Below are 16,541 nucleotides of genomic sequence, written 5' to 3'. Positions count from 1 at the left end.
GCATCCAGAGTGTCGCAATTCATCTCAGCGACCCCATAAAACTATGGATTCGGCAATAATATCGATCATTTTCGATTATTTTTATATGTCATCCCTTCCGCTGGGGGTTAAGGATGTCTTATCTCACAGTATTTTTTCCATAATTATAGTAAACCACATGTGTACCAAGTTTGGTTGGTAACTATGCTGCAACATACACACATTTATCCGTAATCTCGGTCGAACGTTGCCATGGTTACGGCGCTAATTTCTTCACCCACTTCCTAGAACGGTGCTAGTGTGGTGTCAATATCTCCATAACGGAAGGTTTTACGGCCTTAAAACATGATTTTCAGTCCCGTAGGGACTTAACGTGTTTTGTTTTACGCGTCGTGAGGCTTAAAATAGGCTTTGTCTCGTCCCTGTACGACAAATTCGATATATTTTTCCAACAAGTTAGACAACTTTCAGATGAAATAACCAATTTCTTCATTGCAACAGCTGTAATTTTACAATCGTATCCTACCTAGAATTGGACGTTACATCACTTTCATCTTCGCTTGAAAAGTCGTGCACCATTACAAGGTCATCTTGTAGACACATGACTCGGTGAAAATTGTTGTTCACTAACTTCGTCAAGGGAGGCAGTTGCTTTCAACTCGTCAGCATGATTAGGAGATTCGATTTTGTCGCTTGTACTAGCAGCTGGCGAATATAACTTATTATCAATTTTTACTTTCACAACTGGCGTTAAATAGATTGTACTCGTATCTAGCGCCTATCTCAATACTTTGATAATGAGGTGCAAATTTGTTTACCAAGTTACAACATGTAGTAAAAACTTCCCTCTCTGTAGGAGAAGATGTGCCTGTTTTAGTGAATTGTTCTTCATTAACATTGACGAATGATAGAAATAACAGGTGTATCTTTCTTTGATTGATGTTTGTTGTTTAAAGGGGCCTAACATCGAGGTCATCGGCCCGTATCTTTCTTTCTTAAACCGTTTTCCGTCCAGGGTTGGTATTACTCTCGGACTCAGCGAGGGACACCACTACTATCGGCTCGAGGATAGTGTTCTGGAGCTTGAGATGTTGGGTTGGGATACAACTGGGATGGAGGACCAGTACCTCGCCGAGGCGATCTCACTTGCTATGCTGGAGGGGCCTTGTGGTGAGATGGAAAGATGGGAATGGCTAGACAAGGAAGAGGGAAGGAAGCAGCCGTGGCCTTAAGTTAGGTACCATCCCGGCATTCGTCTGGAGGAGAAGTGGGAAACCACGGAAAACCACATCGAGAATGGCTGTGGTGGGAATCGAACCCCCTCTACTCAATTGAGCCCCCCGAGGCTAAGTGGTACCGTTCCATCCCTTCTACCACTTTTCAAGTTTCCTGGCAGAGCCGGGAATCGAACCCGGCCCTTAACAGATGTACTGCTCATTGTAATGGTCTCAGCAACTCTACATAGTGTTCCATAATTTACTGAGCGAGTTCACTGCGCGGTTTGGGTCACTTAGCTGTGAACTGGTATTCTGGAGATAGTGGTTTCATATTTCTTCGCAAGCAGCCGTGAAATGGTTTCACTAAAATGGTTTGCCGTACGTTCCCATTTTTACTGCAGGCAAATCCAGGGTCTGTTCTTTGATCAGGGCCGCGGCTGCTTCTTTCCCAAACCTACCTCTTTCCCATCTTTGCGTCTCTAAAATCTTTCCCTGTGTTAGTGGGACGTAAAAACCACTGGGTAAAGAATAGTTTAATAATTTTCCATTCTTTCGGCAAGAATAAGAATAAATCCGCCGTTACTGGGGAGGGTAGGATATGCGAGTCATACGAGGTAAAGAGAAATATATTTATTTAAAGTTAATTACAAGGAGGACCAGAGGTCCCTTTGGCTGTAACTAACTGCCACTGAAACTTCATGTATTAGTGTTAAATATATACAAAATGTAATAACAAGAATACATGAAAGAGCATAAGATACATTTTCTTCTCCGGATAAATAAAGATTAAAAACTAAACATCTAGGATATTTTAATAATACTTTTACATTTCAGAAACATACACAATACTACCAAGGAAGAGAAGAAAGACAAGAGAAAAACCTAAGATACATTTTAATGCCGAGGATGAATTAAGAATAAAGCTAAACACCTAAGATATGTCTAGGAGATTATGATATTTCGTAATATTTAATTAATTTGGTGAAAATTCACTTACATGGCTTGATAAGTGGAAAGGTAGCGGTATTTAAGAGTTTTTTTCTGCGTTTTGACACTACTTTGCTGTAGTCTAAGGTTATTTTGTAATTGAGAGGCAGTGACTATAAACGACTTACTGCACTTTACCACACGATGCTGTGGAACTTGAAGGGTGCTAGCTGTAAACCTATTGTCCCGATCATGCACTTGACTCATCTGAACAATGGACGTGGTCAAATATGAGGGAGCATTAGATTTTAAAATTCTCAGCAGTAAGCAAGCAGCTGAGTATGATCGTCTATCTCTGAATTTCAACCACTCTGCGGCTTTGTAGTAAGATGTCACATGAATATTGAAGGCGAAACGCACACAGGCATTGTGAACTCGCTGGAGTTTGGTATTGCATTTCTCTGAAATATCGCTGTAAATTACAGCGCCGTAATCTAAAATAGTAAATACCATAGTATGGATCAACGTCTTTCTCACCGAAAAAAAAGAAGTTTTGGCAAGTTTCAACGGAATGGATGCAATATACCAAATACTTTCTTGACCAAATGTTTCGCATGGAAGGTCCAGGAGAGCGTATTATCCATAAGAATACCTAAATTCTTAACACATTCCCGATACTTGACTACAAAACCGTTTACAATTACTGGATGAATGTCCCCATTGAAAAGATTTGATATATTTCTTCGATACCTTTCGATGTCCATCCCGTCTAATTGCCAGAACTGTAGGATTCTGGATCCTGTGCGATGTTATATGTTGAGAACTTGGCTTGTGAAATGTGCAGGTTGAGTTACAAAACGTTCCACCACGAAACTAGTGTTTCTTTATTTTAGTAGTTTTTTCTAAGAAATACAATTTATTTATTACCATTCAGGCAGATTAATAAAAATGTGGAGCTGATTTTAAGACAGCACTTCGTAAACACATTATATTAGGTCTCTTAGAGTGGCTTGGTAACACCGATCATTGTCTAGTATTTACAATAGGAGCCAATCTAATTGAAAGTGTAAGTTAGTTCTTGGTTTAGGAACAGCGTCAGGTCTCACTACTATAGGTCTTGGAAGTTCATTCTTGGTTTTTAGAGATATTGTTAATTATTATTTCCTTGTGAGTTGTTGGTGGAACGAAGAAATCGTGTATACGTGGGGACAATATATGACGACCTCGCCTCACACTACTACCCTCCAGCGGCAGCCCGGCGTCTCTTAGCGGCTGATAGGATTTACTACGTCTACTGTAGCCAGAGTTGCCAAATCGTCCACTACACTCGACACGAAGAAAAGGTAAAGACTGAAGAGAGTGTGTGGAAGAAAGTGGTTTGGCAACCTCTGCACACCAAACAAGGATCACTCAGAACTCGTTTACTCAGCAGGATGCAGAGTGTGATTGACTGCTGGCTTCCAGCACGCTTCCAGAAACTGAGGCCGTCATGTTTTGTCCCCAGGTATACAGGTTTTATGTTGCTAATGACTTGTGCTAGGTTCAAGGAGTGACATTAATGGAGTTGCTTTATGGGCCATGTTAGGTTATTTTAACAGATTCATCTAGGCATGCTTTCCGATTTAGTGTTGCAAAATCTGGTTAGATGTAGACAGGTCTCCTACGTGATGCCTCAGCTGACAGTAATTGGCTCTTAACACTAATCTACGTTGCATAAGTGAACATTTTTTTTAATGTGTTTGTATTCGTAGGGCGTAGCAGTATTAATATCGTGTATTGTTTGCTGGATAGGGTTATATTACCTTTGTCATTTTGAAGTGATTTTGTAATAATAATAGTGGTATTGTTTTTACGCCCAACTAACTACTTTTTGACGGTTTTCGGAGGCGCCGAGATGCCAGAAAGTTGTACGTGTCAGTAAATCTACCAACACGAGGCTGACATATTTGAGCACCTTCAAATACCACCGGGCTGAGTCAGGATTGGACCTGTCAAGTTAGAGTCAAAAGGCCAACGCCTCAACCATCCGAGCCACTCAGCCCGGTAAGTGATTTTGTTTTTGGGTTACTAACTGTACTCAATATCGGCGAGGTTGATATAGTATAGTAAGATTTCACTAATGATTGATATCATTCATGCATGGGTGCTTTGTTTAGTTTAAGGGCGTTAAGTTAACAAGTTAATGATTGTACAACCTTTCTTTTCAGACCTAAAAATGTTAAAAATTGTGTTTTTTGCTAACAAAGTGCACTATTAACTTGTCGTCACAGTATTAAATTTTCTTGAATATAATCACTTTATGAAGCAGCTTTCATACAATCATTTTAAGTCGGATTTAACCTAAAAATTAATTAACTGATTACAATTATGTGGTATTAACGTATTAAAGTAAAATATTGTCTTTCCTGTTTCCTTGAACACAATTTATTTTATGAGCTTATTTAGGCAGTATCAGTTAACTTATTTCAGTGAGTTAATTTGCATTAAAGTGATGCAGTCACACTTTCATGCGTGAGTTTTTTATACTGAAGTTCGAGTGCTATGCTTGTCTTCATCAAACAATGGCTAATAATTTCACGACTTGTTCAAGTTGAGTTGAAGGTCATTGCGTCTTAAATTAACGGTCCATTCGGCGCGTGTATGGTATCATGTTAATATATATTTAAATCGGCGAACAACCTTATACTAAAAGTAACGTTTGATGATCGTTCACAACAGACTAAGCTTTCCTGAATTAAAACAATTTGACCAACGATTTCGCTTGAAATACTATACCGCTTTTAGTTTTCAAGTTACCCGGTATATTTCGTATAGTAATGCGTTAGTGACGAGATTGTCTAAAGAGGGCTTCGAAAGCAAAAATGCGAGCGGATCAATATATATATTTTTTGCTAGCGGCTTTACATCGCACCGACACATATAGGTTTTATGGCGACGATGGGATAGGAAAGGGCTAGGAGTTGGAAGGAAGCAGCCCTGGTCTTAATTAAAGTACAGCCCCAGCATTTGCCTGGTGTGAAAATGAGAAACCACGGAAAACCAGCTTCAGCGATGTCGACAGTATGATTCGAACCCACTATCTCCCGGATGCAAGCTCACAGCTGCGGGCCCCTAACCACACGGCCAAGTCGCCCGGTAATCAATATTTTAATCAGTCTCTTTAGATAATGATTAATTTGTTTTTGTTTTGCTGTTCTTCCTGTTTCCATTTAAAGCAAAATTCCATGAAGTTCATTATAAAGTTCTTTTGTTTTGTTAAAATCTCTTTTAAATGTCAATACTTTTTAAAATACATATGAGTCGGTAAAGCACTATTGTTTTATTTAAGTAGATTTCATTCGCACCCTTCCGATCATTCAATGAGTGAGTATTCTCTGAGAGGTCGTGTGGGAAACATTGCCAGTTAAGGGCACAACACATACATCTTCATTATAGAGTGTTACACCTTTCAGTTAAATTATTTCTTTAGAAATTTCTTCTAACTCCAGGGGCTGCCTAACCGAAGCGGTAAAAGCGTACTCGGTTCACCCAGAAGGATGGGGGTTCGATTCCTCGCCAGGAAGTCGAGAATTTAAAAACGAGATTTTCATTTCTGGAGAGGCAGGTGGCCCTGAGTTTCTCTCAGGCCACTCTAAAAATGAAGATTAATTCCTGGGAGCAAAGACAACTGGGCATAGAACTTACCACTCTACCCCACTTAGTGGCGAGACTTGCTATCATTATAGAAACTGAGTGAAGGATGGTGTGGAACTTGCTACTACGTACGTCCCACTGTAACTTCGTTCAATTCTCAATTATGTTTTCCGGCGCAAAAGTAGAGAAATGTTTATCTCCTCGACACGCTAGACAATCTGAAGCGAGGGATACCCCTGCCTGGTTGTTCCAACTGCGCATTTAACTGTGTCCCTGGTTTGCAGGCTAACGTTCAGGAGCGTGTGATTCGGCTGAATTGAAGCAATGAGTAATTGCTGTACTCCCCAATTGACTCGTAAAGGACTGCCTGGCTGCACACAGGATGTTCAACGACCTACGTAATGGAGAATGGATTATCTACCACACTGAGTAGTTTTAAAGAGAACTAGTAGTTTTATCTGGCAGCCTCGCGGTGTAGGGGTAGCGTGCCTGCCTCTTACTCGGAGGCCCCGGGCAGGTCAGGGATTATTACCTGGATCTGAGAGCTGGTTTTAGATCCACTCAGCCTAAGTGATTACAATTGATGAGCTATCTGACGGTGAGCGACCCCGGTTTAGGAAGCCAAGAATAACGGCCGAGAGGATTCGTCGTGCTAACCACACTGTTGTAACCAAAGGTTGAAATTTACAAACACAACTTTTATTGCTTCACTTTATGATATTTACACAAATAACTGAAATTTATTTTGAAGCAAAAAGGAATATTGAATCTTGAGAAAAGTCTGTTTTTATACAATATGTACAGGTTTACAGTCTTTATATACACTTCTATCTTGAAAAGATAGTCTTTGTGAATTGACACGTTGATAGTCGAGAACTATCTGGCACACTAACATAAATGTCTTTGAGAGTCCTTGTTTGTTGAAGTGCCTGAATTCCTAAAAAGCAAGTTCAATTGATTGAAGAAATTCCACCTAGCGAAACTAAGGGAGCTTGCATAAATTAGGGAATGAAAATGGCTTGTAAAAGAATTACGGAACATAGGCAGCGGAACAGGAAAGGGAGCGGTGACCAGAGGTGAAACCTCGTACTGCCAGAAATTCAGTCCACCTGGTCGAAGCACATTTTCAAGAGGAGTAGCCTCCGTGCTCGACGTAGGGTGTATTCTGGAGCTGGACACCGGGGCAAGTGGGCAATTGAGCAGGCAGGGAGCTCCTATTTATAGTACACTCGATGGTCAGGCACGCGCACTGAGGGCTGCGCGTCGAAGCTAGCAGAATGATACACAGGCGCGCTTGCAGCTGGCTGGAGGAGCGAGAAAGGAAGCGCCGGACATACAACACCCTCCCCTCCTAAATACGCCGGTACGGCGTGAAACGGCGGCGGCGCTGGCGGCGACTGCGATGCTGGGGCGGAGCTGCTGATTTCTCTGTTGTATTGTCCGGAGCTGGAACTGGGCGGAGTGGCGCTGTCTCGTCCTGAAAGGAACCCATTGTTATTAAATGATCTAAAGCTCGTTCAGCAATAGATTTATCTGGTTTAGCAATAGCATCAATAGCTGGACAGGGGCGGTAGCGCAGACGTATCTGATCTTGATGGCGGCAGATACGTTTCTCCGTAGTCTGTATCTCGTATAGACGATGACCCAAAGATCTGCAGATGACTCCAGGTATCCAGAGTGGGTTGGATTTGAATGTCCTGGTGTAGACCTTGTCGTTGAGGGAGAACTTCGTTGGTGAGGTCTTATGCTGGGCCGGAAGAGGCTGTAACAGAGAAAGTAAAGTTCTGTGAGGTCGTCCATGGAGCTTCTGTGCAGGAGTGATATTATCAGCGCCGGGTAGAGTTCTGTAGTTGTTTAAGAGTTGGAGCAAGGCTTGGTCTTTATTTAAGCCTGAAGAGACAGCTTTCTTCATACTTCTTTTAAATGTTTGTACGAAGCGTTCAGCTTCACCATTAGATTGAGGGTGAAAAGGTGGTGCTAGGATATGACGAATGCCATTATGTGTACAAAAGTTCTGAAAAGCAGTAGCTGTAAATTGAGGTCCGTTGTCCGAAATGAGTACTTGCGGTAAACCTTCTGTAGTAAAGATTTTCTGGAGAGCACGAATGGTAGCTTCGGTTGTAGTAGTCGAATGCATATCCACGACATATGGAAAGTTTGACAGTGAATCGATGACTATTAACCACATGGAATTGAGGAAAGGACCTGCGAAATCGATGTGAACTCGTTCCCATGGAGTAGTAGCAGGAGGCCATGAAGCAAGATCAGAAGACGGTGCGTTCTGATTCGTTTGACATTGCTCACAATGACGTATTAGCTTTTCGATGGCGGCATCAATACCGGGCCAGTAGCAGTGTTGACGGGCGAGTTGCTTTGTTCTGGAGATACCCCAATGGCTTTGGTGTAATAATTCGAGAACTTGTTTCTGTAGGCTAAGTGGGATAACCACTCGGAAGATGGTGCCTGCTTCTAGTAATACAACTCCGGCACGAGTCGTGAGACGATGCTGCATACGATGATAAGGTGCCAGGCGGGCAGGAAGTGTGCTCTGAAGAGGCCAACCGTTGCGGATGTAAGTACGTACAGTAGCAAGGGTACTGTCCTTATCCGTAGCTTTAGCTATGCAGGTAGCATCAATAGGAAAACTGGATACAGTATCTTCAAGTTCTATGTCCAACTGAAGACATGCAGATTCTTGAGAATCGAAGGCAGTATCAGGACCAACGGGTAAGCGGGAGAGGGCATCAGCATTACAATGCTGGGATGTGGCTCGATATACAATCTGATAGGAATAATCAGAAAGGAACATGGACCATCTTTGAAGCTTTCTGAGGGAATTCTCTGGGATCTTATTACCAGGATGGAATAAGTGTACGAGAGGCTTATGATCGGTAATGATCAGGAAATGGTTGCCATAGAGATATTCATTGAAACGGCGAATACCAAAGATGATGGCTAAAGCTTCTTTCTCTATCTGTGAGTATCGACGTTGATGGTCATTAAGTGTTTTCGAAGCGAAGGCGATGGGGCGTTCTTGTCCATGACGATCCTTCTGGGAGAGAACGGCACCGACACCGTAGTCTGAAGCGTCAGTAGCTAGCGTGATGATCTTGTCGGGCTGAAAATGAGTGAGTTGTATAGCTTGAATTAAGGCGTTGTTGATTGTTTTCCATGCCTGTTGGCATTGCGGAGTCCACTGAAACTTAACACCTTTTTTACGTAGAGCGTTTAATGGAGCTGCCACTGTAGCGAAGCGTGGAATGAACTTATTATAATAGTTCGCTTTGCCTATGAAGGACTGAAGCTGCTTGAGGTTCTGAGGTGCTGGCATGTTTACTATCGCTGAGACATTCTGTGTACTAGGACGAATTCCATTCTTATCAAGTATATGTCCTAGGTAGTGAACTTGAGGCTGAAAGAAGGTACATTTAGCGAGATTCGCTCGTAGTCCATTGTCTTTCAATTTCTGGAGAAGGAGGCGTAGATTGGTTAGATGTTCCTGATGATCTTTTCCAGTAACAATAATATCATCCAGGTAGTTAGCACAACCGGGAATGGAGGCGGTGAGTTGAGCCAAATAGCGCTGAAAATAGCTGCTGAGGATGAAACACCGAATGGGAGCCGCTGGAGCTGGAGCAGTCCGAGAGGAGTGTTGAGTGTGAGAAATTTCTTAGATTCTTCGTCTAAAAGTAGCTGGAGATATGCTTCTTTAAGATCAACTCGAGAGAAGAATTGTCCACCAGAGAGACGACGGAATACGTCTTCTGGACGTGGAATAGGAAAGATATCTGTGTCGAGTTGTGCGTTGACTGTAGATCGAAAATCGCCACAAAGTCGAACATTACCATCAGGTTTCTTGATTACCACGAGTGGAGTAGCCCATTGACTAGAAGTAACTGGTACAACAATGCCAGTTTGTATCCATCGTTCTAATTCTTTCGTGACCTGGTCTTGAAGTGCTAGGGGTACGGGACGTGCTTTGAGGAAGCGAGGCGTAGCTCCGGATTTCAGCTGTATGTGAGCTGTATAGTCTTTTGCTGTTCCGAGCTGAGAGTCGAAGACTTCAGGAAACTGCGCTAGGAGAGCGGTAACGTCAGAAGTAGGATGCAATGTAGATACGACGTTAATGTTGTCATGTATCTGGAAACCAAATAAGTTAAATAGATCCATGCCCATAATGTTTGATGCAGTGTAGTTGTTAACTACGAGAAGAGGAATGGCCTTCTGAATTCCTTTATAACTAGCCTGAAGCTTGATTTGACCTTTGATGTCAATTTTCTTCTTGTTAAATGTCACGAGCTGGATGTCAGCTGGAGAGCATGAAGGTGAACCTAAGTCGTGGTAGGTAGTCAGGTTAATAATAGAGACAGGTGATCCAGTGTCTAATTGAAAATCGACAGATTGATCAGAAAATGAGAGAGGAATGATGATTTTGTGAGAATCCTTTGTGGGAAGAATAAGATTGATCTGATCAACTTCCATGTCTTGGCGGGGCTGTATATGCTTCCGGCGTGCTGCAGTAGTCTTAGCAGGGCGGAGCGAACTTTGACAGACAGTCTTAATGTGTCCAAGTTTATTACATCGTTCACAAGTAGCTTTGAAAAAACGACAGTCACGACGTTCATGATGCTTGAAACAACCTCGGCAGGAAGGCAGGAGTTTCGAGGTGTTCTTAGAATTGGGCTTCCGTGTAGCATTACGAGAGGGAACCTGGCGAGAATGCTTGGTGGAGAGCGCCTTATCCGTACGGTTCACTGTAGCAGAGGACTTGCGGGCCTGAGGCGAGACTTGTGCAACTTCGTGTGGAGAAGCGATGGCTGCGGCAGTCTTGGTAGTAAGCTCATAAACCGTAGCAATACGCTGGACGTCTTCTAAAGAAGGGTTACTCTGCTTGACAGCGTCAAAACGTATTTTGTCTTCAGGAGTATGTAAAATTATCATGTCCCGAATGAGAGAATCAGTGTAGGATGAACCACAACCGTCCTTGGAGCAGATGAACTGGCAGGGTTTAGCTAGACCACGCAATGCAGTTATCCATTCAGTATGTGTCTGATGGGGTTGCTTTCTGCTCTGAAAAAATTTATAGCGAGCTGCCACTATGTGAGGAGCTTTGGCATAGTGTTCCGTGAGACGGGCCAAGAGCTGCGTGAAGGGTACCTCAGATAAGTGTTCTTCCGGACTTAATTTATGTAGTAATTCACACGTAGCATTGCCAACCGAACTAAGAAATAGCGCGCGGCGGCGTTGGTCATCTGTGACAGAATGGCAGATGAAATGCTGTTGCAAGCGGGCTAAATAAACTGACCATTCTTCCTTAGCTGGATCAAAAGCAGAGAACGGAGGAATAGCTGATGGCTGTGTAGAGACAGAAATAGCTTGAATAGCCTGAATTAATGCTGCCTGTTGTTGTTGCATAAACTGTTGTTGTTGCTGCTGTAAGGCTTGGAAGACCGTAGCGAGTTGTTCCGCAGTAGCCATTGCGAGATGCGTGCAAGAATGAGTAAGGTAAGCTGTGAGTCAGAACTGGTTGGAGTGTCGTTGTTGTTTAGCACGTCGCCGTAGAGTTGACAACTGGGCCTGTTGAATTGTAGTGTCGTGTTTACCTCGGTGCTATAGAGTTGGCGATTGGGGCTGATGAGGTGTAGTTTGTTGCTTTTTACCTCGTCACTATAGAGTTGGCAACTGGGGTCGAAGAATGGTAGTGGTGTGCTGTTTTACCTCGTCGCCATAGAGTTGTGTTGTAACCAAAGGTTGAAATTTACAAACACAACTTTTATTGCTTCACTTTATGATATTTACACAAATAACTGAAATTTATTTTGAAGCAAAAAGGAATATTGAATCTTGAGAAAAGTCTGTTTTTATACAATATGTACAGGTTTACAGTCTTTATATACACTTCTATCTTGAAAAGATAGTCTTTGTGAATTGACACGTTGATAGTCGAGAACTATCTGGCACACTAACATAAATGTCTTTGAGAGTCCTTGTTTGTTGAAGTGCCTGAATTCCTAAAAAGCAAGTTCAATTGATTGAAGAAATTCCACCTAGCGAAACTAAGGGAGCTTGCATAAATTAGGGAATGAAAATGGCTTGTAAAAGAATTACGGAACATAGGCAGCGGAACAGGAAAGGGAGCGGTGACCAGAGGTGAAACCTCGTACTGCCAGAAATTCAGTCCACCTGGTCGAAGCACATTTTCAAGAGGAGTAGCCTCCGTGCTCGACGTAGGGTGTATTCTGGAGCTGGACACCGGGGCAAGTGGGCAATTGAGCAGGCAGGGAGCTCCTATTTATAGTACACTCGATGGTCAGGCACGCGCACTGAGGGCTGCGCGTCGAAGCTAGCAGAATGATACACAGGCGCGCTTGCAGCTGGCTGGAGGAGCGAGAAAGGAAGCGCCGGACATACAACACACACAACACCTCATAATCTGCAGGCCTTCGGGCTGAGCAGCGGTCGCTTGGTAGGCCATGGTCATTCGCTGCTTTTGCGCCGTGGGGTTTGGTTTGGCAGTAGTTTTTTGAACAGTGGACGTGTTTGTAAATCAATGTATCACCTATCAGTTTATGGAATGCAGCTATCTGTTAATTGAATGGAGAGGGCAACTTTAGGGAAGATGGTAAATAAATGTAATTAAATACAGAATTCCTAGGGTTCAGAAATTTATGACCTAAGGAAGTATAACATATGTAAGAAAAATGCCCTGAAGCTTGCTTAATATTATCCAAAAACGATCAAATATGACATGAAATACGATATAATATGACACGAATTTTATGGATATGTAGCAAGTATAGCAATACTAACATCAAACATCTTAAGTAACAGAACGTGTTCATTGATAATAAACCAGACACATTTAATCATACAAACTGACAGAGAGGTACAGTACGTTAAAACTTTGAACATTCATTCACTGGCATAGCCTTGAGGTGCAGTTCTCGCTCGGCTTTCTTAAGTAAATCCAAAAAATGAGTTATTAGCATGCGTTATTGTATTCGTCGACGTAAGTTAGAAGACACTGCCTATGGTGACCAGGTGCATATAATAAAAAAGAGGGCAAAACAATTTAAAAAGGAGGACAATGTCAGAAAAATGGGCACAAATATTCTCGGTGATGTGAAATCTGATCCACGAAACGTCACTGTAATATTTGTCCAAAATGGAATATAATAATTGCTTTTACTCAAATTAAGTGTAAAATCAGCGGTAAATTCAGAAACGCCGTCGTTACTAGAGAAATATGTATACGTACTTACGAGCTGTAGACAGGACTCCCTTATGTTGCATTCCGCGGGGCTTCGCGTTCTTGCTCATAACTCCAAAAGTATTGGAGATATTAGAAAACATTTTTTTTTTGCTATTGGCTTTACGTCGCACCGACACAGATGGGTCTTATGGCGACGATGGTAAGCAGCCGTGGCCTTAATTAAGGTACAGCCCCAGCATTTGCCTGGTGTGAAAATGGGAAACAACGGAAAACCATCTTCAAGGCTGCCGACAGTGGGGCTCGAACCCACGATCTCCCGAAGACTGGATACTGGCCGCACTTTATTAGAAACCATTTTGTTTGCACTGTTATAAAGAGAAAAGTTCAATTTTAAATGAAAAGAATAAATTGAAAATTCGCATTTTTGGTCGGTCAAAGGTGTTAGTCCTCCTTTAAAAGAGACCAAGACCCATCACTTCAAGTATTCGTACCATGATTCATACAACAACATAGCTCCCTCCACATAAACATTAACTTCAAGTTCTTTATCAAAGCATTTTTTTCTAGCATTTTCTAACTGATCTTTAACTTAGAGGCAAATGAACTTTCCTTGCAAGCTGTTCTGAAGGACCTAACAAACTCTGTCCACGAATTCCATTATTTCAACAATAAAATTTTCTTCCCTTTTTTTATTGGCATGATATGTGCATGAAATAAAGACAACAATGAATGTAAATAAATGCCATAAGTAGGCTTCACCTAATCTATTTTCAAAAAATGGAACTAATATCTTAGGTGACTTATATGCAATTAAGAAATAATGCCATATACTGTAAATCCATAAACACATTTCTTTATATCTATACGATATTAATGATGCCGTCACGTAATGAAGAACGAAATAGTAAAACAGATTGTCCCAAAATAAGCAGATTCACTAAAGAAGGCTTTTAAAATATCCACTTAGACCCCGGACAGTGATCTAAAAAGAAGGACATGCCGGGATAAATGAGGACGTCTGGTCACGTTAATACTGCCTAAAAACGTAACCTAACCCCATGGCACTACAACCCTGAAGGGCCTTGGCCTACCAAATGACCGCTGCTCAGCCCCAAGGCCTGCACATTACGAGGTGTCGTGTGGTCAGCACGACGACTCCTCTCGGCCGTTATTCTTGGCTTTCTAGAAATGGGCCGCTATCTCACCGTCAGATAGCTCCTCATTTATAATCACGTAGGCTGAGTGGATCTTGAACCAGCCCTCAAATTCAGGTGAAAATCCCTGATCTGGCCGGGAATCGAACCCGGGGCCTCCGGGTAAGAGGAAGGTACGCTACCCTTACACCACGGAGCTGGCAATAACAGTGCCTAACAGGAAGTTCATTGAGGCAGTCTGTTGAAATTCGTTGGTAGTGAAAGGAGAAGGGAGCTGTAACTGGGCGTTGCAAGGAAGAACTGGGCGAGATATAATGTTGAATTTACGGGTATGCTAATTGCTCCTGAGCTAAATACAGGGTGTTAGGTGTATACGTGCAGATATTAAGCTAGTCGGCTAAGAAAAATACATCTCATAATATATGCTATGTACTTTTTACCTTGTCCTATTAGTTTACCCATAACTGAGCCAAATATTTCAGGACCTAATGTGTTTTGAACGGCCGTAGCAGGATACGCCGGTGATGTCATTCTGTCCACGCGTAGCGGAAGTACAGTAGCCGAGTATAGGGCTTGTTGAACCTGTTTCTTATCGCAGGCCAACACATGTTGTTGTGCACTTCCCCTGAAGGCTTGGCAAGTAGAAGAGGATGACTCACGTGCCAGGTCACTTGCTGTACTCGAAAACCGGTGTAGGGTACTCTGTGTGAAAAGTACACAGAATCCTTACAGTGACGTCGAAGATCCGTACAAGCACATACGTGCGAATCAAGTGTTGTGTATTTGTGTGCGATTTTTAAGACGTCAATGGCATTACTCAGTGATCCAAGCTGACAAAATGAAAGGAAATGGTTAATAAGTAAATGAAATATGGGCGCAACATTTCTGTGCTGTTATTGCGACAGTCTACGATGAATTTCTGGCAATAGATAATGCGGGTTGTCTATGATTATTCATAAACTTTTTAGGTCATTGAAAGGACGGTGAACACTGAAAGAAAAGGCTATAAGTATTCAGTGAAATTTTTATTAATGAGACAAATTTCAAAAACCGTAGTTGCATCATCGTGAACATTGCTCGAAGGAAAAAGACCTACTGTGGAATTGCCGCCGGGCATTTCTAATAGAAGGCTTATTCTTCTTTTTCCTAATCTGTTTACCTTCCAGGGTTGGTTTTTCATGGGACTCAGCAAGGGATCCCACCTCTACCGCCTCAAGGGTAGTGTCCTGGAGCGTGAGACATTGGATTGGGGATACAACTGGGGAGAATGACCAGTACCTCACCCAGGCGGCCTCACCTGCTATGCTGAACAGGGGCCTTGCGGGGGTATGGGAAGATTAGAAAGGATAGACAAGGAAGAGGGAAGGAAGCGGCGGTGGCCTTAAGTTAGATACCATCCCGGCATTTGCCTGGAGAAGGGGGGAACTACGGGAAACAACTTTCAGGATGGCTGAGGTGGGAATCGGACCACCTCTACTCATTTGACCTCCCGAGGCTAAGTGGACCCCGTTCCAGCCCTCGTACCACTTTTCAAATTTCTTGTCAGAGCTGGAAATCGAACCCGAGCTTCGGGGGTGGCAGCTAATCACACTAACCACTGCACCACAGAGGCGGACGGAAGGCTTATTACTGAACAGTAAGTACCGATAGGTAAAATGATGACTGTAATGGACCCGTTTAATTAGAACTTCGGTAAAAATAATATTACTACTACTACTACTACTACTACTACTACTACTAATAATAATAATAATAATAATAATAATAATAATAATAATAATAATAATATCTTTACGTTACGTTTCACGGTTTTTGGAGACGCTGAAATGCCAGAATTTTTTGATCGCAGTATTTTTAATGCAAATAAATCTACAGACACGAGACTGACGTATTTGAGCACCTTCAAATACCACCGGACTGAGCCAAGACCAAGCCTCCCAAGTTGGGTTCAGAAGGCCAGCACTTTACGCAGTGCTGCACCAATCATCTTGCCGGGCTGAGTGGCTCAGACGGTTGAGGCACTGGCCTTCTGAGTCCAGTCTTGACAAGGTGCTCAAATACGTCAGCCTTGTGTCAGTAGATTTACTGGTACGTGAAGAACTCCTATGGTACTAAATTCCTGCAAATCCGCGTCTCCGAAAACCGTGAAAAGTAGTTAGTGGGACGTAAAGCCAATGACATTATTATCATCATCTTACCTGCACAGTTCATAGGGGTATCTTACCTGGAGTTCCTCATAGGTACGTTATTAGAGCTTTCAGAGGACGCTCCGTTTCGACTACGCCGAAACATGTGGTTTTTACACGATGGTCCACCACCTGATATAAGCCGCTTACTGCGTGATCATTTGGATCAGTCCTTTGGTCTATGGCGAATAGGACGACATGGACCCATCAATTGGCCCGCCAGATCTCCGAT

Source organism: Anabrus simplex, chromosome 3, assembly GCF_040414725.1.
Source record: "Anabrus simplex isolate iqAnaSimp1 chromosome 3, ASM4041472v1, whole genome shotgun sequence".
NCBI classification, from domain to species: domain Eukaryota; kingdom Metazoa; phylum Arthropoda; class Insecta; order Orthoptera; family Tettigoniidae; genus Anabrus; species Anabrus simplex.
Note: the sequence above shows the minus strand (reverse complement) of the source record.